Raw genomic sequence first — 21,536 nt, forward strand, 5'->3', positions numbered from 1 at the left:
AACTTCACATATCTAAAAATCTGGAGTGCAAACTGTAAAAAAAGAATCCTGCATGTCTAAGGTATGTGATCTTTGAAATGAGCCCACATAACAGACAAAGCACGCTCATACTATTTAATATACCCATACCACATTATATTTGCGGTAATCAATCCATAAATAAGATCTCCAATACGGTGCACCCACTTGTTCATTAACCCGCCATTCTCCCTGTATGACAACTACAAGACATTATATTTCTACAAACTACAATTCTAAGAATTAGTATCCCAAAACCGATCTAATCAAAGCTCTGTTGTTAGTGTCATAATTGGCTGTTTTCCAGAATGTATCCCAAACTTCATCAAACTGTGCCAGCCTATAATTTAGTTTGCATTTTGAATGCTCAAATGTGGCTAGTATGCATCTCATTGAATCAGCTTTCATAAGTGGAAACATCTCTTGATTTCAATAGGTGCAAGACACTCATTTTGGTCACAGCTAGCGCCGTGGTCAACCACCTATCAAGGTAAACTAGCATGGTCCACAATTCTGACATGCCTTGTAACACTGCTAGGCGATTAGTCAGTGATAATTGGATGTCAAATATTAATTGCATGTCAAACCATACTTTGTCACAGTATACATGTAGCTTTAGACATTCCCACACTATGTGCACTACATCACTTTACTCACTGCCACATCTCCAGCAGTCTGCATTGGCAGCTATGCCTGTTTTATACAACTTATATGGGTCCAGTGTCACCTATGAACAATTTTGTAAGAAGACAGTTTCTTGCAGGCTTCCCTCAAGCATCTATCATGGCTGTCTATTAACTCTATCCAGTCTTCATCAGGGATCTGTATGTAAAGCCACAGTTTCTACTATTGTTTAGGTGCTGGGGGATCGGGTGGAGAAAAGGGTCTCGGGTATAGTTGAGCATAATCCTGATACAGTACTCGAATACCCTTTCCATATAGGTATATATTGTATAATCTGTTACTTCGCAAGAGGCATGTGGGTATCCTTAAGCATGTTTTGGAGCAGTGTGAAAGCTGTAAGTAGCAGCAGTACTGGGGTTGAGGCAGTGTGAACCGGTTTCCCAGTGACTGAAAAGGTTTAAGAGAGCCCTCATCTCTGAAAGACTCTAGATTAACAACCCCTTTATTTATCCATAATGGCCAACATAATTTATCATGGCCTATTGGAATGGCTTTACAAAGCATCACCTTTGCCACAACAATGATCGTGATGACAGGTGATGTTTTCTCGGGCAGGTGCCCGTCTAACACCCGATCCTCAAGGGTAGAGGCCTCTGGAAGGGTGGTGTCCCGAGGTATATGGGCAAGGAGGGCATGTCTAACCTGACAATATCGGTAGTACTCATTGTCATGTAAACTATATCGCTGTTTAAGCGAGTCGAAGGTATGCATCTTATCTCCATCCCACACATCCTTGATCTGGGTGATACCAATGAGATCCCATTTGTCAAATCCCTTGAATTTCCACAAGCTCCCGAGTCTCTCAGAATTTAACAGGGGGGGTCGCCAACATTAACTTCCCTTTCCAACCCAAATATCTATTAGCGGCATGCCACACATGGACTGCATGTGCAGTTGGACCCGTAAGCGGAAACCTCCTAAACTTGGCATATAAAGCCCTGCCAATATCGCCACCCAGAGCCTGCCCACAGTCCATGGCATATCCTGGGTCCCCCGGGGGACCATGCACAACCTGATTTACCGCTGCCAGTTGCGAGGCCCAATAATATTTCCTTAAGTCTGGGAGCCCGATACCCCCATCATACCATGGGAGGGTTAACTTAACAAATGCTATTCTGGGTCTACCGTCCCAGAGAAGCTGCCTCTGAAGTGCCTCTATTTCTTTAAAATAAGATGCCGGTACCGGGTCCATTGCGTTCTGAAGAGCATATAAAAATCGGGGTAGAGCCATCATCTTAAATAGTACCGCCCTCCCAAGCAACGATAGCGGAAGAGCTTTCCAACGCTCCATGTCCTTTTTAAACCGGCTCAGGGGGGTACCCAAATTATTGGCATACCTCAGCTTTGTGTCAAGTGTTATATAAATGCCAAGATATTTAAATCCTACTGATTCAATCTGTATAGGGCATGACTGTGGAACCACCGGTAGCCCGCCAGCGAGGACGAAAAGCACCGATTTCGACCAATTTATGGCAAATCCGGAGTACCTACAAAAAATGGCTAGCACGTCCAGAAAACAAATCAAAGACGCCCTGGTGTTGGTGAGACAGCAGAATATCATCCGCATATAATGAAATTTTATCCTCCCACTCGAGCGTCCACTGCAAGCCGCGTATCGAGTGATGCCATCCGACCCACGCCGCCAGGGGCCACAATGCAAGAGCAAAGAGAAGCGGAGACAGAGGACATCCCTGCCTCATGCCCCTCCCAAGGGGACAATCTACCGACTTACAATTATTGACAACTACCCTGGCCAAGGGATTAGCATACAATAGTCTTACCCATCCAATAAACTCCGCTCCAAAACCCAATTTCACCAGCACTGGTTCCAGGCAGCATTTAGGATATGCATGAACCCGAGCATGAACTTGCCGTCAAGGATTTCTTCAGACGCTGAGCTCATTTGTTCGATTCCTGCTTCTCAACATTATCTCAGCAGAGTTTCCTTTGGATGTGCCGACTTCTTGAGGAGCAACTTCTCCAAGGTGATGGATGCAGTGCTTGAATTAATCGCAGCCCCTGGCAATGCCCAGACATGGGTCTCATGTTCACTGTGCCAATGGAACCAAGCTACACCCATCTGACGAGCACCAATCAGAGTGAAACTGTCTTGGCTTCTTGTATTCCAGTTCAGGCTGGAGTGCTCCTACTGGATAAGCGTCACGGCTGATTTGTACATGAGGAGGTCCAAACTGCGGTGGCATGGAGTTCAAAATAAAGATGGACCAGAATGCGGCCCTAAATAATCACATGGGGCTGAAATTAATGTAAGCATTCCATCCACCACTTTTTTGTCTACGTCAGTGCAATTAGTATGACCAGACCTGGGTCGCGTGCTCACAATGCCACAAGATCCAAGGTACACTTGAATGACAAGCCTAAATAAGGGATAAAACATTCTTGGTTTGCTTGTATTTCAATTGAGGGAGCACCTGGCTTAACACTTCAGGCTGGAATTTTCCTACTGGCCTATGACTGATTTGTATATGGCTGGATCCAATCGGAGGTGGCATGGTGTGCAAAATTACTATGGACTGGTATGCCACAGGAGTAATTACCAGTGACTGAGATGAATTCAAGTGTTCCATCCATCGCTTTTTGTATACGGCAGTTTAACACCCTAAGTGCTATGGGTATATACCGATACTCAGGTCCTGTGTTCATTGTGCCACTGGAACCACCCCAATCAGGGTGAAACAAATCATCCCCAATCAGAGAGAAACCACTCTTGGGTTGCTTGCATTCTGGTTTGGTGAAGACCTGGCCTAGTAGTCCAGTATGGACTGTTCCTATAGGAACAGAGCCAAAACTGATTAGTATGTAGCTGGGTCCAAGCTCAGGTGGCAAGGTGTGCGAAATAACGATGGACTGGGATGCGGCCTGAGTAATTACCAGCAGCCGAAAGTACTTCAAGCATTCCACCCATCACTTTTGTGTGTACTTCAGTACTTCTGAAGGAGAGAATTACAAAATCATGGAGGAGATGCAGATCTTAGTTGTTTAGGTCATCCTTCCTGTTTATTAAGGATAGAGGCTCCTGGTCTAAGGTACTGTTTGTCCACCAGCCTCTATTGCTTGAGTCTCTCTGAAGTGGGCTTCTTTTTGGCACCAAAAGACTATTTCATTGGTTCATCATATGTGAATAATGATTTTGCTTGCTTCAATGTTTATTCAATTGTATTAGTTGCATTGCCTTAAACTGTGCTTCTATCAAGATCCTGCCAAATCTTGCTACTGAGACCTAAATGGTTAATTTTCTTATTCATCACCTAGCACACAGTTATGTTTTGGGTTAGCAAAGTTATAGTTTGTTACTAACTTGAAATTTCGGTGCCACTAACAAAAGTTAGTTTTTGTTCTTCATGTACTGTTGCGAAAGTCTTGATACTTCGAAATGTGGTGCATTGTCATAAAACACCACTTTGCTAGGGTTCAATATTGGAGATAGGCAGTATTCCATTCCATTCAGAACATATTTCTTGAACGTTAAAACGTATTATAGAATGAAACCATTTTTTGATTTACTATGGACAGTATGAACGCATAACAGTGTATCTTCGGAGCATGTTCACTTTTCTGAAGACCATAAAGTATACCTGCAAAACCACTGAAAGTGACTGGCGAGGCTCAACAACTGTGTACATCTCTCTCTACTTCCTAATCCCTCTTCCTCCCACCTGTGTGTCTTCACTAATACATTACAAGTGCATTTCATGTTAAGGCAGGAGAGGACACAAGCATCATGCATCTATTGGAAACCAGAACAGAGCACAACAACTCATAAGGTTAGTGTTCTAACCTCTGACAAGGCGCAAAACCATGTAAACCGAGCCAACCTCACAAACAGGCTGTGACACTGTAACATAAAAGGAAACTCACTGTGATGGGGCCTGGCTGACTGTGGAGACAACAGAAGGGCTGTGCCCAAGTGTTAGCTAATATTTGTCTGTGCCAAAGGGGGCCACTTTGTAGTGCATTTAAATTTCATATGAAAAGCCCAGTAGACCGGTCAAGCAGGATATGACATTGAAGCAGGACCTGAATCTTTAATGTCAAAATGGATCCTCCCACCCCCCTTGCATTTTCTGTTAAGTTCAGTGGAGCTAGTTCACATCTCATTCACATATATTTAATGCGAATTACTCGCTGGCCGAAGTGGGAGAACAAGGTGCAGATTTTGCTTCTAGGGACGTCAGCAAGGCAAAGGTAACTTTTTAAAGGTCATCCTTTAAAAATATTGATTACAAATCCAACTTCACCAGTGAATTTGGCTTATAATAAATATGTCAACAAATCCAAGAATTACATTTGTAGCTGTTTCTAAGGTGGAGATAGCATTTATTAAACGTAATATTGTATTCCAGTGATTTCTTATGGAACAGCCAACCCTGCTACAGTGGAAATAGCTTTTAAGATTTTTTTAACTGTAACAACAGGTTTAACATTAACATTTTACATGTTCTACTTTTAAATACCATGCACCCTATCTTATGGGCAATACGGCCACTAGTAGCATTTAATTTACTGGCCCTGGGTACATTTGTCACCACATACTAGGGATTTATAGGCAAATTAAATAATCCAATCAGGTGTATAGCAACTTGAACATTTCAAGAGAGGAGCACAAGCACTTTATCACTGGTTAGCAAGGCTAAAGTGCACCGGTTTCTATAGCCAGCAAAAATAGGGTTCAGGAAAAAAGTAACCCAAAAAAATAATTGGGGGTGACTGCAGAAAGGGCAAATTTGCAACAGGAAGATTACTGATGGGTTAGTTCTCTTTGGAAAATGGAGAAAAATCCCTGTCTAAAATATATTAGATATAGTAATTTGGCCGTGGATTATCTATATTTATTTGACAAACCTGAAAATATTGGGAAAGCTGATAAGAAAAATGTGCTGAACACTTATCATGGAAGTCAACGTTAAGAGATTGCACTGAGTTATATAAAAGCTTAATTTTAGCTTATTTCCCACTAAAAACTGCAAGGAGTGGAACCTTACTTGATTAAGATAAATAACTTTTACGCGCAATAACTTTTGGTAAAATTTAGATTTAGCACAATACACTCCTTACTGTTGCCCTCTCAGATTAAGTGTGTAATAGGCACCGAAGAACTTTGCCATTCTGACAATTCATCCAGCCAAACAAGTATGCAGGTTTTCATTTTTTGTTGTTACTATGAAGACCCTCGTACACAATATATTGTCCCATATTTAAAGAGGAATTAAATCAGGGATTGTTGCTTAGGATTCCCACATCTCCTCTCCTTTCATTAGTTTTGCCGAATTAAGGTTCTTGATTAAGTGTAAGACTATGCAAAATTGATGGCATTTTTACGAGCTTTGAGAAAAATCATTATGCAGCAGCATTGCTCCTTGGTTGGGCCATTTACTCACGTGACCCATATTGAATACTTTTCTGTAAATTATTCTCATGGTGTTGATCTTGTGAATATAATGTTTCACTGTTGTTTAATGAATTCATGTTTTGGTCAACCAAAATCAACAATTTAATAAAAGAACCTAGAGAAATACAATCCTGCTCTCACAAATTCGTAAATATTCCTATTTATTCTGCGTTATGTTTTACATTGATAAATGAGCTTTTTTCATAGGAGTGGGTCCTGGAAATCTACACCAAGGATAGGATAACAACCTTATCTTAGATATATTTTCCAACAAAGCTGTCAGTTTAGGGTTAACGTAAAAGTGGGACTTGTATTTTCTTTGGTGCTACTTTATTAGAGAGGGGGAAATGTTTTCTCTGTGGAGAAATGTCTTGTCCAACACTCTGCTGAAATATGAAGGTGATTTTGAATCCTCTTTCTACAAAACTGTGAAAAGACAACATTCTGAGTACGCATAAAGCTTCACAATGCCTAGCTCCTTTTCGAGTACATGTCTCAAACAGAAATGTCTATCTTTTAGGGAGACGTTTCCATTTTAGTAAGTGTAATTTGTTTATAATTTAGAAGTGGGTGTGCACTTTTTTGGGACTGCGGAAAGCCTGTTGTGATTTCGACTCAAGTAAATTAGATTGATGCCACTGTTTTACTTCACGTGTGAATGCACCTCACCTTTCTGATACTGAGTGTGTGTGGCACATCTCCAGCTGCTTAATGGGACTGCTTCCACTCAAATGTCCAATAAAACCTTTGTATTAAATAACAGCATTTTAACCTTCAACTTGTTATTTCATTAATTATTTGCGTGTATGCAGTTTACTCTGAACAGAACACTCACTCTTCCTCTTAAAGAATACATATACAGAATGACCTATATTGGCTAGAGAATGCATCTTTATATACTGTGCCTTTGTAAAGTCCATGCAAGTGTGTGATTGTCAGGATACAGGCTAGATGACCGATTCACGGGGTCCGGTGGTGCTGGTGAAGGGGTCAATGGAAGCGGAGAGGAGAACACTAGACTGCTAACTATTAGCGACTCACCTGTACACTTGTCTTGGTTTGGGATCATTTGAAGGTCATGAAGGGCTAGCCCGATTTAGAGCTTCTACAAACTTAGTCCTGTGCTGTGCTTGAGAATATGTAGATTGTTTGCCTCCAACAGACTCCTGCATCTAATGGGAGGAACTGCATTAGGAATATCAGAATATTGCACTGCTACTTTTTGTAACCCAAGAGTTTACTTTAATGGGTCCTTAGTGCCATTGTTTTGGTTTTACGTTTAATTTGAAAGTGTTACCCTTTTACTGATATCCCTTTCTATATCGTCATTTGCTTCAGAGGTTGTGTGACAGCACTTCTAGTGGCGTCCTCAAATATGCTAGTGAGTTCGGACTCCTGGAAATTTCAAAGACATTTCAAAACTTGACAGCTCTGCCTAATGGGGTCTAGCCAGTCTGCCCTGACGGTGCTCGCCTGAGCTCCCAAGCTTTTTGGAGAAGGAACTGATGTGAGAAAGTGCTGTCTTTCTGCATGGTTGCCCCCACTTTTTGCTGAATTGCTGATGTGCTTTGACAGAGTGTGCCCTGGGCTCCTGCTAATCAGGTACCCAGTGCCTAAGTTCTTTCCCTAAAACTGCATTGAAGCCTAAACCCAATTGGCATCCCTGGCCACAGGTCAGCCCCTGGTAAATGGTACCACAGGTACCCAGGGCACTGTGACCAAAGAAGGCATCTAAGGGCTGCAGCACTTATTGTGCCAACCTTAGAGGTCCTGTACCCTGACACTCACACACTGCCTTTGCATGTTTTGGTGCAGAACAAAGTAAAGAGTCGACATGGCACACATCCTTGTGCGCCATGCCTACAATCCACTGCCCTGGCATAGGTCAGTCACCCCTCTAGCTGGGTGCACTATACAAGTGGTGAGGGTACAGATGCATAAGCCCTGTACCCCTACAGTCCATTTTTAGACAATATACGTTCAGTGTTGCCATTAAGAGCATATGGTGCTGGGAGTTTGTCAGTACAAACTTCACATAATGGCTACACTGAAAACTAAGAAGTTTGGTATCACACTTCTCAGCACATTAATCCCACACTGATGTCAGTGTGGGAGATGCCCCTTGAAAACTAACCTACCATTAGTGTCCAGGCTGAGTGGCTGCTTCCAGCTACCACCACCAGACATGTTTCTGGGCCCCTGGGTCGAGAGACTGCTTCTCTCTGGGGCCTGAAACAATGCACATCCTGGGACAAGGTGCCAAGCCTCCTCCCCCAGGATGGGCAGGGTTAACGAAGAAGAAGCTTCAAATCATGCCCCCTTTGTGAGCTTCCCCAGGCCACATGCTGCTTTCAGCACTGGTCCCCACTGGTTCTGACACCCACTTTGGGCGGGAAAAACAAGTGAGGAAGAGAGGTGTGCCCACCTCTGCCAACTCCAGCCCTCAGGAGGGGGGGGGGGGGGCGAGGTGAAGCACAACTCTCAGACCCCGCCATCTTGCAGATGGGGGGACTTAGCAGTGGCGGCTCCTCCATGGGGGCATTTGGCCGTCGCCCCACTGCTTTCTCGCAGTGCGAGAAGCAGAAACATAAAATGGTAAAAAGTACCATTATATGTTCCTGCTTCTCGCACTGCGAGAAAGCAGAAGTGCCTGGTTGGGGGCGGGATCGTGGGCGGTCATGATTGAGGGCAGGGGGGGAGTGGCTTTCCCACTGTTGGGGTACTGACTGTGTGGTCAGTCCCTGCTCCCCCTTGCGCCTCATCAATGACAGTGTTCTGATTGGCAGGGGGAGGGAGGGAAGCTGCCTTTCCGGATGATGACAAGGAGCTGCAGGATTTGGCGCAGGTCCAGACGGCGGGAGTCGGGAGTCGTCGGACCCATCCAGAAGCTCAGTAAGTTTTATATCAAATTTTTATTTTATTAAACCCCTCCCGCCTGCCCCCATGCCCCCCGCAATGACCCTATTTCCACACACCCCCACCCGCCCATAATGCCGGCTGCGACCTAGGGGCCTGTCCGCTGCCAAATGTCGACTCTGTTCACCCCCTACTACCGGCCGCGCCCAGTGTAAGACTATGGGACTCAGTAAGCTTTCATGTATGTTTTGGCGAGCTGCACAAAACATGCCGAAATCTCCAAATCTACCCTTTTAAAAATATATCTCCCCCAGCCAGCTCCTTGTTTGCGCTGCTGTAACGGCCCAGACTACAAATTTCGAGGGCTCTTAATATATCACCCCAATCAGCCAGGACGTACTTATCTCCCTATTTTACAACTAAGAGGTCAAATGCAAATGCGTTCCATTCAGACAATGAGGCCTCCCCATATAATTTATTGTCAATTTATGTTGGCAGACGCTCCACTGCCATTTGATTTTTCATGCAGAAGCTGGACGCGGAGCAAGTTGCAACCAGTGATTGATTCGTGTCCAGCGGATTTAATGGGTATGGCCGAAGCTGAATATTGCGCATTTTCGCCTGACAAGACTTTGGTGCTGAGATGAAGTTAGGCCCTTAATAGATCTCCGAGGCTGGTGGTATGTATAAACTACTGGGGACTACACAGGGAGCAATCCATCATATCCCCGCAGGCCCACATGCCATGTGTTCGGTGTCTGACTCTGGTAAGGGATCGCACAGCCTTTTCTTTAAATTCATGCACACTCTGCACCCGGCCGCCCTAGTACCACTGAGGGTGTAACAAGAGTGCATCCTCGACCGTGGTAGACCCCAGAGTCTACCCCCAGAACCTCAACTCCCACTACCAAATACTTACCTTAAAACCGATAACACTATTTTCCTCCAAAGGATACCATTGACTGTTTTTCTTGGAAAAGTTTTTAAGTCTGGAGTTTGAAAACCTAAAGAAATTCTTTAAAATTGTACTGTTTAACAAAAACGATGCTACTAACCTGTTTACAGAAAATGTCCCAGAGTAGTATCTAGGTAGACTACTCTGTGTAAGAAAAGTAATCCTAAAAGTAACTTACCTGGTATTTTACTGAAAAGCCTATTCAAGTCTATGTACTGTATTTACAAAGTATTGCATTTCTCTGCTACCATACTGTAGGTCAAAACAAAGTGCATATGCAATTACAATTACAACTGTTTACAAACTGTAAAGTATGTATTGCTTACCTGTGCCAGGCTTGCTTGGTTCTAGAAAATAAAAGAACTAAAAGAATATTTTTGTGCAAAAACAATTGGTCTGAAGTTCATTGAGTATGTGAATTCATTTGCTGACTGAGTGTGTACAACAAATGCTTATCACTGTCCTCTGATACTGCTTTACTGCTCGACCACACTACCACAAATAGAGAGTGAGGTGCTATCTAACTTTACCTCTGCCTACCTTTGGGGTTCCACTGGACTCTGTGCACACTACCTCACTTTGGTATAGTATGTACAGAGCCAGGTTCCTACAACCGAATACTAAAACTCCCCTTCACTCCGGCGTTGGGCTGACGACTGCAGGGGACCCAAACTCTGCTCTACGCTGCTGCTGCCCCGGGCTAAGGCGAAGCCTGCAATACGTGAACAGCTGCTGTCAGTGAGATGTGAGGAGCGGTGCTGCCTCTATACGAACGGGTGACCGCACCGGGATGCTGGGATTTCCCCTGGTTGGCTGATGCCAGCTTTTGGTTGTTTACAGCTTACATTGTCCTTGAACAGGTCTGGATATGTTTGAAAGATTTTCTTTTTTTTTCTACAGGGCGAGCGACTCTGTGCTGTGAATAACGTGCCACAGATTGTTTCTGCCCTGATCCTTTGACTTAGTGATTAACAGCATGAATCATAATCATGTGTTGTTACAGGCACCCTACCCTGACCCTCGTGGTGCCTGAGAAACGAAACCAGGGGGGCTGATGTTAACTTTCACTTCACTTCCCCAGCCGAGGTTATGAAACTAACTGAAGACCTCCTGCCAGTGACGGGGAGGGGAGTGGGGATAGGGGCGGAAGGACTATTTATTCCATCAGGCACCCCGGAGATTGGTGAGACGGGGCCATTGGAGGCCGGGTTTTGAAGCCCGCCCCTAGGGCAGATGGGTGGCAAGAGGAGAGGAAGCGAGTGGGGCTGCTTTCCACATTTTTTTTGGCAGTTTATTTATTTATTTATTTATTTATTTATGCGATTTTATATAGCGCGAACTTTACCCGAATGTGTCAGAGCGCTTTACATAAGAACCAGTTGAGAACATAAGGACTTAGGATTACATGCGTTACATAGAGGATACAAACAGAAAAATTGCAAATGTACAAGATGTAAAGTCACACAAGGAGGAGATACAAATGGATATACTCTAAGAGTCACATAGGAATGGTAGATAATACAAAGGTCTACTGCATATACTAGTGATTAGAGTTATCTCTATATACATAGGGAAGGGATACACATGGATATACTCTAAGAGTCACATAGGAATGGTAGATAATACAAAGGTCTACTGCATATACTAGTGATTAGAGTTATCTCTATATACATAGGGAAGGGATACACATGGATATACTCTAAGAGTCACATAGGAATGGTAGATAATACAAATGTCTACTGCATATACTAGTGATTAGAGTTATCTCTATATACATAGGGAAGGGAAACGACTGGATATACTCTAAGAGTCACATAGAATTGGTAGGTAGTACAAAGGTCAACCGCATAAACTAGTGATTAGAGTTATCTCTATATACATAGGGAAGGGATACAAATGTATATACTCTAAGAGTCACATAGGAATGGTAGAGAGCACAACGGTCTACTGCATATACTAGTGATTAGAGTTATCTCTATATACATAGGGAAAGGATACGAATGGATATACTCTAAGAGTCACATAGGAATGGTAGAGTACAAAGGTCTACTGCATATACTAGTGATTAGAGTTATCTCTATATACATAGGGAAGGGATACACATGGATATACTCTAAGAGTCACATAGGAATGGTAGATAATACAAAGGTCTACTGCATATACTAGTGATTAGAGTTATCTCTATATACATAGGGAAGGGATACACATGGATATACTCTAAGAGTCACATAGGAATGGTAGATAATACAAAGGTCTACTGCATATACTAGTGATTAGAGTTATCTCTATATACATAGGGAAGGGATACACATGGATATACTCTAAGAGTCACATAGGAATGGTAGATAATACAAAGGTCTACTGCATATACTAGTGATTAGAGTTATCTCTATATACATAGGGAAGGGAAACGACTGGATATACTCTAAGAGTCACATAGAATTGGTAGGTAGTACAAAGGTCAACCGCATAAACTAGTGATTAGAGTTATCTCTATATACATAGGGAAGGGATACAAATGTATATACTCTAAGAGTCACATAGGAATGGTAGAGAGCACAACGGTCTACTGCATATACTAGTGATTAGAGTTATCTCTATATACATAGGGAAAGGATACGAATGGATATACTCTAAGAGTCACATAGGAATGGTAGAGTACAAAGGTCTACTGCATATACTAGTGATTAGAGTTATCTCTATATACATAGGGAAGGGATATGACTGGATATACTCTAAGGGTCACATAGGAATGGTAGAGAGCACAGCGGTCTACTACATATACTAGTGGTTAGAGTTATCTCTACATACATAGGGAAGGGATATGACTGGATATACTCTAAGAGTCACATAGGAATGGTAGAGAGTACAAAGGTCTACTGCATATACTAGTGATTAGTGTTATCTCTATATACATAATGAAGGGATACAAATGGATATACTCTAAGAGTCACATAGGAAAGGTAGAGAGTATATAGGTCTACTGTATATACTAGTGATTAGAGTTATCTGTATATACATAGGGAAGGGATACAAATGGATATACTCTAAGAGTCACAAAGGAATGATAGATAGTACAAAGGTCTACCGCATATACTAGTGATTAGAGTTATCTCTATATACATAGGGAAGGGATACGAATGGATATACTCTAAGAGTCACATAGGAATGATAGATAGTACAAAGGTCTACCGCATATACTAGTGATTAGAGTTATCTCTATATACATAAGGAAGGGCTACGAACGGATATACTCTAAGAGTCATGTAGGAGTGGTAGAGAGTACACAGAAAAGGGAAGAAACATTTGAGGATCGCCAAGGGGGAACGAGGGAGAAGGGCACAAGACGTGGGAATGGACAAGAGGGCGGGTCGGGGTCCAGAGAAAAACGGCCGAGAGCAGCAGTAAAATGTCGACCAGGATAAAAGAAAAGGTAAAGAAGTCCATGAGAGTCTGTGGTCTATGATTGCAGATGTGAGCCAGGGAACCAAACTTAGATAGAAATAAGTTCCAGTAAAAACCAAAACAATCCAGTGGCAAAAGGATCCTCAGGTCTTCGCAGTGTATCGGTGACCGGACTCAACCACTGGCAGCAGGCGCCCGATAGGGGTAGTGGATCTGATCAGGAGTCCTGTGCCATATAATAGCAATCACTGGTGTTGTGGGGCGCGAGGGCCAGGGTCCCCCAAAGCACGGCCCACCCCTCGGAGGTTGCTCTACCGAAGGCTGTTCGGGGCTTAAGGCAGGTCAGGCAGTTCTGCTTTTGATTACAGGCCATGGCCGGACAGGCCATAGCGGGCTTCGGGCGTTTACCCGGGATGCTGGAAGGGTGGGGGCGGCGTTTTGTAGCTGTGGGGGCTGGTTGCTGGAAGGGTGGGTGCCGGTTTAGTACCAGTGAGGGCTGGTTGCTGGAAAGGTGGGGGCCTGTTTTGTAGTGGTGGGGGCTGGTTTGGTTCCTGGGGGCCAGTTTTGTAGCAGTGCTGCAATTTCGGCCCCCAGTAACAAAAACAGCAGTGTTTCACACCTGCAACCCCCCCTGCCCCCCTCCCACTCCCAGGGGTGGGAGGGGGTGGACTGGTCTGACAAATTTGCCAGGGCTGCTTTGGATTTCCAATCCAGCCCTGTTACCAGCCCATTAGTAGGCAGGGCATCCATCAGATGGAATAGCCCGGCCTGAGAAATCATTCGGGAAGCACAGATTCAGAATCAGTTTACGGTCTGTGATGTCCAAAAAAGAGAGAAACTCTGCTACTGCGTAGTAGGTGCTCACTGTGGCCATGGCTGCAGGTTTGAGGTGAGCCCAGAGACTGAGTCGTCCTTTTCACTGCTCATCGCCGCTCGAGCTAAAAGTGAGGGCAGAGACGTGCACGTGCGGTCAGTGCTGGCACAACACAGGAACAAAGACACAGGCGTTTTTCCCCGCGTGCCTGCTGGAAGTGCGTGAGCACTGCCTGCAGCACTATGGTGAGAGGAGCCCCTTGGCGTTTACGTGTGCACACGTGCAGCACTACATTCCTCCAAAACCTTTAGCCCGAGTTACAGAGAGAACAAGCATCTGCAATACAATAGGTCTCGCATTTGCAAGAGTTTGAACTATTGGCATTGTAAAAGACAATGCCTTTTATTTATGTGTTGGTTTTTAAAACAGTTAAATAAAAGGCATTGTTATTTACAATGCTAATAGCTTAAACTCGCAAATGCGAGCCCTGTTGCAGTGAAAATGCTTGTTGTTATATACAGCCTGATTCATCAAAGACCCGTTTTGCGAGTCTTTAATAGCGATTCATAAGGAATCGCTATTAAGGACTTGCAAAACGGGATTCATGTAGGAATTGCAAAAAATATTGCGATTCCTACATGTTCCTTATTTGCGATTAGCAAGTTGCTAATCGCAAATAAGGAATAACTCCCCATGCATTCCTATGGGCCTACTCCCCATGCATTCCTATGGGCCTACAGGCCCATAGGAATGAATGGGGAGTTATTCCTTATTTGCGATTAGCAATTAGCTAATCGCAAATAAGGATGCGATTTCAAGGGTGCAGGGGTGTCCAAAGGACACCCTGTAGCACCCCTGAAATTTAATCTACATTGGTGTTGCGCACACACATGTCCAAAGGACATGTGTGTGTGTAACATGCAACTTAGAAAAATGCATTTAAATGCATTTTTCTAAGTTTTTGCTATTTACACGAGGTCTGACCTCTCGGTAAATAGCGGCCCAAAATTGCAATTTCGCAATTTTAAAATGATTCATGAATTGCATTTAAGGAATCTCAAATAGAGATTCCTTAAATGCAATTCTTCGCAAATGTGCGAATTCTTTAATAGCGAATTTTGCATTTGGGATGATGAATCCCAAATGCAAAAATTGAACTCGCAAAAGGCAAGATTCTGAGAATCTTGTCCTTTGCGAGTGCAATTTAGCTTGATGAATCAGGCTGATAGTGTCTAGTACTATAGATGGCCACTTCTCAGTGCAGTTAATGACAAGTGTTACTATTAACCAATTTAATCGTGCTCTGGATACCAATGTGAGCAACTGAAAGGCTGAGTTGGCCTTGCTGGGTTTTGGACTTGGCGTAGCATGTCGGAGGCAAATTTACACAACACAGAACCATCTTTCCTGCTCGACTTTGATCTGTATCAAAGACCCCTGAAGCCTAAGGTGACACAGCTCAGGTGGATAGTGCACCTGCTAAGAAATCAAAATGTAACTTGAGTTGTAAACGTTCAGGGCTCTTAAGTTTCCCAGGTTAAGGCACGAGTGGCTTAACCATGCCACTTTTTGCATTCTGAGATTTAGACTCCTGTTTATTGCATAATAAAACCAGAACTACAGGACCCAGAATACAAAGTAAAAACCTGGAGTGGATTACACTCTCATATGGATCTAGGAAACTTGAGTGCTCTGGTAACCACTTTCAGCCGCTCCTTGTTCTTCCTTTCAATCTTTCCATATAGTGCTCTATGACATGTTGGTGAGTATGTTCACTTTGATGGATTTGATTGTAATTATAAAATATTTGTTGGCATGTGCAGGTTCCACAGAACGTAATTTTCCTTTAACAAGTTTTGGAATGAACGGGTACCAGGATAGTAGATAAAGGAATGTTAGTTCAAGAGTTCTCTAGTTTCCCTTTTCCATGCTCGACTAACTCCATATAATCCAGAATTGTTCTTTGCATTCCAGTACTTGTGGTTCTAAATTTATACTGTGGTATACTAGAAGGCAAAAACACAGGTCAGGACTAGCTGGAAAAAAGAAACATCCTCTGCATACACCAGTTAACTACTTTTATTTAATATTCAGCACTCCAAAGGAGTGAATGTGGGTTCTTGTTTGCTTTCTGCAATGTGTGCTGCTGCATGCTGTCTCACAAAGCATTGGTAAAGCTAATACTTCAGCCCTTTAAAGCTGCATCCGTTTTTTTTATTTCTGTAATTTTTTATTGATTAAAAAAGAAATATATATTTACATGGAGCATGGGATTATACATGAGTGGAAGACCAGAGAGAGAAGAGAGAAGGAAAAAATGAAAGAAAAGAAAGAAAAGAGCACCGGGGGAGGGGGGGGTATTCTCCACGGCCCAAGACCTTCAGAAACAGGGCGCATACACAACTTTCGATACCATCAAAGAAACATACAACCTACAAAGAATAGAGCTCTACAACTTCCTGAAAATCAAAGTAGCCATCAGGAAGGCAAACCTCAATAACCGTACACCTAAAGCTGCATCCTTTTGACGTTATTGATGCTTGTTCAACTTGGAAGATATTTTCATTGATTGCAGGAATGCACTTTTCATTTTCAATGAGTACACTGGTTGTATTCTTTTTTTTCCTGTTGCTGTAACTCAGGCATCCAAACTTCCATCCTTTGGGACTCTAGATCTAAATACATTGCATTCACTTGCTCTTTAACTCACTGGCTAATTATGATCCTAACAATTTACTATAGCCCTATGTAACAAGCTTTGGAAAAGCCAGAGGGCGTTGCCTTTCTAATGCTGATCCAGTTCAGCATCAGTCAAGTCAGGCGATAGGTGCAATAGATGTGCTGGGTGGGCATTTAAAAAGCAAGAAAGCCACGAAAGATGGAGAAGAGCTGAAAAAGCACTGGAGATGTGGAGCAACACATAAAGCACAGGAGAGGTGGGGAATTCATTGAGTTAAAAGGATGGTACAGAAGCTATGCACCTTGTAAGGTGGGTGGAGGTGGTGGGGGGGATTGTTGGGGAAAACACAAACAGAGAAATAAATGACATGAAAAAAGAAGCAAGCAAATGAAATTGACAAGAAAGCCAGCCAGTGACCATTGAAAACCAATGGCCTGACCCAAAGCCCATTGTAACTATTGGTAGTGTACACACTAAGGGGGTCATTAGGATGGTAGAAGGCCCGCCACCGTCAGCCATGCAGTGGTGGGCCTTCCGCCATCGGACCGCGATTCATCCCCCCGCCACATTACCATGGCGGGGGGGGGATCCAGAGTGGGATCTTGGCTGACGCAAACACCATCTGCCACGGAATTGCCACAGGCAATTGTTACGATTCTCTGGAGAAGCGGTTTGCATCCATAAAATGGTGGCGGTGACTATCAGGCTCCGTCTGCCAAATTAGGATGCTGGCTTCCGGCAGTCTTTCCGTGGCGGGTAATCTGCCATTAAAAGGCTGGCAGGGGTTGGTTTTGGGGGCCAGTTGCGGGTCCCACTTTTGTTGAGGGGAAGGGTTTGTGCACTTAGGGGGTACCTAGGGTACCCTCCCTACATTTCACTGCACCAAGCGGCAGGCACCGTGTGGTGCCTGCCAGGTAGTACAGTGAAATGTACAACATGCATTTTTAACATCCCGGCGGGTGCTGCAGTCAGCAACACCCTCCGCAATGTTAAAGTGCAAAATGCGACTGCCATGGTGGCGGTCGCCTCCTAATTTGTAGTGTGGGACCACCGCATGCATGGCAGGTGGTCCTGATACCCACAACAATGGCATGCGGACTCCAGTCTGTCCGCCATCTTAATGACCCCCTAAGTTTTCAACAAAAGCTGTCTGTAAGCCAGACTGAAAAAGGAGACTTCAGAGCATGTTAGAGTTCATTTTTTATAGTAAGATAAAAAAGTGTAGCTTTCCAACGCCAAACATATTAACATTTTCAGTACTTGTTTTGGTTTGACCTCATCCTGTTGCCCTTCTCTAGCACAGAATGCAACTGCAGCATAAGTTGCACTTATGGTATGAACAAACTAATGGACTTTGCAGAAGATTCATGAATTGTAAAAAAGGAGAACACATCATAAATAGTTCAAGACAAGGCTACATCAAAATATTCTCACGATTGAGCCGTCCCCAGACCTTTTTCGCCTCAGCCCACTCTGCTATCTATCAGTATTATCCTTGCTTTCATACAACAAAATGAGCGTTACTCTTCGATTATATGAGCTCTGTGCTCCCCATCCCCTTGAGGAAACTTGCAATCACTGAATCACAGACTTGCCAACTTCAAACAAGAGGGGAAAACAAATACAAAGTAAAGAAGCCTGGCCCGGGCAGAGATGAGTGGTATATATGGAAACCAGACAATTATCCCCCACCATTAGCAGCTGTGGCTCACACTGCCTGGGGAACACAGAAAAGAAGTCTCTCTGGCTGTACAGCTGAGAGCAAACTGAAGTGCCTAGAGCATAGTGCCAATATCGGCAATACACCCTACCCGCAAATACAGCAATACCACAATAAAGAACACACAAGACACATTGGTTGTTGGAGAAAACATTGCTGCAGGTTTATTTTGCAAAAGAAATATGCCAACATGGTGGATCAACTTACAGGCGATCCAAGGGCAGGCCGCCCCTATACTGCCTTGCCCACCTGAAGAGTCAAATTGCACAGTGGCCTAACCAATCTGTGCAAACAATTTTGGCGGATTACCCTTACATCCTGTGGACCACCAGTCCACCCATTTACTGACGCCCCTTCAAGGGGCAGAGCATATCCAGGCAAGCTCCCGGTTGCTCAGGTTTACAACCGCCCGCAGGACTAATGGGGCACCATCGTTCCTCCAGGGTCCTGATATAAGGACTTCCTGGGGCTATCTGGCAATTGCACCCTTGTTGTGCTCCTGAAGAGGGTACCCCTATGTACCATTCAGCCTCTGGATCGCCCTGTAACTCCTCCTGCAACACAAATTAACAAGTTAACAGCCTTTCTACTGTGGTAAATAAATAATTAATTACTGATACTATTTTTCTATACATTAATTATAACAGATAGCTCAATAAATAAGAGGCAGGATCCGTGATATCTGAGTCAGAATGGCTTTAATCGGATGGCTCGAGCCTAAAGACCATGATGTGGCATGCAATGGAATGGAATGGCAGCTGCAACGTCTCATTAACATTACATGGTATATATAGTAAAACAGTACAATTGTATTGCATACAGTAGGCGTAACAAGTGACAAACGTAAGATAAGAACAGATGGGCGTACAAAGAAGGCGTGCACAGAGTGTGCACGAAGACATGTGATGAAAACGTCACAGAAGTGTCATAAATGGGTGGGTACATGGAGGGGGCTACCTGGGCAGCTGGAACCTTTAACCTACTGGTGCGCGCAAACGGGCCATGACGTGTAACTGGGGAGAGCTGGGGGCTCTGACTTCTGCGCCAGAAGAGGAGACTAAAGTCTGGGATGTCAGGACGACATGTACCTATAGCATATCTGATATCTTGTGTTTGGAGAACATGTTGATAGAATCTAAAAGTCATCAGGGCAAAGGCTACTTGACACTAAGGCTGGTGCATGCATATATTTCTTTATGTATTGCGTGTGCTATAAATCTTCTATGGATACTAATTCAGTAATTCTCTTGCATGGAGACAGAAAGACTAGACTATAGCTGAAGATGTTTATGCGGTTCATTAGCTTAGGAATGTGAAGCCGGGGAGCTGAACTGATAACTAGAGGCATAACATATTCTTGGCAGACAGGCAGGCAGGCCAGGCCGGGCACCGCGCTGCTTGGCAGAAAGTAAGTGAAGGGTCAGGGATGCGGGAGGGGCTGCATCGCTCCTCGGAGTGATTTCAGGAGACTTGAAACTTGAATCTGGTGTCCGGGCCCTATGAGGCCTAGAAACGGGGACAACTCGATGATTTAACGTGCACAATGTAAAACGTTGGCAACATAGGCCTAATACTTGTTGCTGTCACGAGGACTGGATAACTGGCATATTAACGTTGGACACAACTATAATTGCGTCTTTAATCGGGAGAGGGGGAACATATGCATGTCGATCATGCACAAATAGCATATAATGGGGAACACGTAGGGACACATGACAAGGCAAAATTCAATTTTCCTCATTCCCTACGTTTCCTTCAGGAAACATCAATATTCATGATACCATCTATCTGTTCATATAGCATCATTTGCTCGTCTCGAATCTTCTTGGAATGGGACTTAGGACTTGGAATACAAGAGGTAGCGCACAAGCCGCAAATCGCAGGGCCACATTGTAAACATAGACAACAACTGAATATGATCATTACTACTATTCCTAGGAATGACAGTACTTTCCATCCCCAGGCAGATATTATACTCCAGAGCCAACCGGACCATGTCCAGGTGCCTGGATTCTGGTGCAACTGATGGGCTATCTTGTGAAGTCTGGTTATAGCTGAATAAACAGACGGTGCGTTATTAGGAATTAAAATGCAACAACTAGATCCGATGACTCTACAAGCTCCGCCCCTATCGGCCAGTATGACGTCAAGAACAAGACGATTTTGAAGAACAACAAATCTCATAGCAGATTGTTCCTCAGTTAAGTTACCTAGAGCGGAAGTAGTCTCATTCACTACTGCTTCAAGGGTTCTGGTTAACCTACGTATTAGCTTACTATTCTGGACAGGTCCTATGAAGAAAAAGAAACCTTTATTGAAGTCTGTATACAGTTCTAAGGCAGTTTCAGTTTGATCGACAATTGGGGACTCGATCTCCCTTCTATGTCTGACGTGTACTAGATGTGTATTTCTGTGATAATCGGATGGGGCTAGAAAAACTGGTGGCAGTAGGAAGGCAATGTAACATGTTCCATCCCAATCTAGGGGCAGACGTAGATATGCGGTCTGACCACATACAAAATATGAATGACGTGAGGCTTTGAAATTAGATTTCCCACTGTCACTATACTTGACCACAGTAGTACAATCACTATGTCCTAGATGTACTGAACCATTCTTTCGGATACATAATTCGCCTTTCACTGGTAAAACTGTTATAGAAGGCAAGTCTGGAGTAGTCTCGGACTGAACATTCAAAACCATGAAATTCGAGGAATAATTACCTAGATCATATACTTCATTTTCTAGATCTAACCCTGTTCTATGGGAAAGACCTTCCTTGTCTGGGAAACATGTTCTATTCAGAAGGGACTTATCGTCTGAGGATGATGTTATCGTAAACCATGCTCCACACGAACCATTGTGTGAAAACGGATAGGGAAAAAGTGGCAGAACTCCCTTCGGTGTCTGGTAAGGGGGGAGTCGACCACACACCCAACAATTAGTGGCATTGCTGGTCTGGTGTGAATAGTGTAACATTCGAATGAAAGTATT

Source organism: Lissotriton helveticus, chromosome 7 (genome assembly GCF_964261635.1).
Source record: "Lissotriton helveticus chromosome 7, aLisHel1.1, whole genome shotgun sequence".
NCBI classification, from domain to species: Eukaryota; Metazoa; Chordata; class Amphibia; order Caudata; family Salamandridae; genus Lissotriton; species Lissotriton helveticus.